Below are 669 nucleotides of genomic sequence, written 5' to 3'. Positions count from 1 at the left end.
AATGGTAAAAAATGCTCACAATATTAGTACTGTTTTTACTGTATTTTTTATCAAATAAATGCAGCTTTGGTTACCATGTGGACTTTCTTCTATCAAAAACATTTTAAAAATCATAATTGTATATTAAAAAATACTAACCTGCATGGTCTTTTAATATTCAGCCATGTCTTCTTCTCACTATATTTGATTACAACAAATCAAAAATTAATCTACAGAAAAGTTTATTTTTAGTTTAAAAGGAGGCCCATCAGCCATTCAGATTCTAGAGATGAAACACTAAAACTTCACCATCACAGGAAAAGTGCCTGTGTATCGGCCTTCCGTTCAATTAGCAAATCCCTCTTTCCCACGGCTGATGCTTTAGGAATAAGCTAAAAGGCTTTTACTACCCTCACTGAAGTCTCTCATGCATATGCCGAAGTATTTTAACAGTAGATTAATGCAGCGATGTTATGAGGACCTTGGATCTGTGCACTTGTGCGCGCGTGTATGTGCATATATCAGCAGAGGTCAGACCTGCCATTATACCAAATTATAAATATTTTGTCAACTAATCAGTGGAGGCTTAGCAAGAAAAGAGCGAAAAAGCAAGTGAGAGGGAGAGAGAGTCTCTGCTTACCCGTAGCAGCTGTGCTCTCCATACATTATATAAATATATATATATATATA

This window comes from Sinocyclocheilus grahami, unplaced genomic scaffold (assembly GCF_001515645.1).
Source record: "Sinocyclocheilus grahami isolate Dianchi unplaced genomic scaffold, SAMN03320097.WGS_v1.1 scaffold261.1, whole genome shotgun sequence".
Classification (NCBI taxonomy): Eukaryota; Metazoa; Chordata; class Actinopteri; order Cypriniformes; family Cyprinidae; genus Sinocyclocheilus; species Sinocyclocheilus grahami.
Note: the sequence above shows the minus strand (reverse complement) of the source record.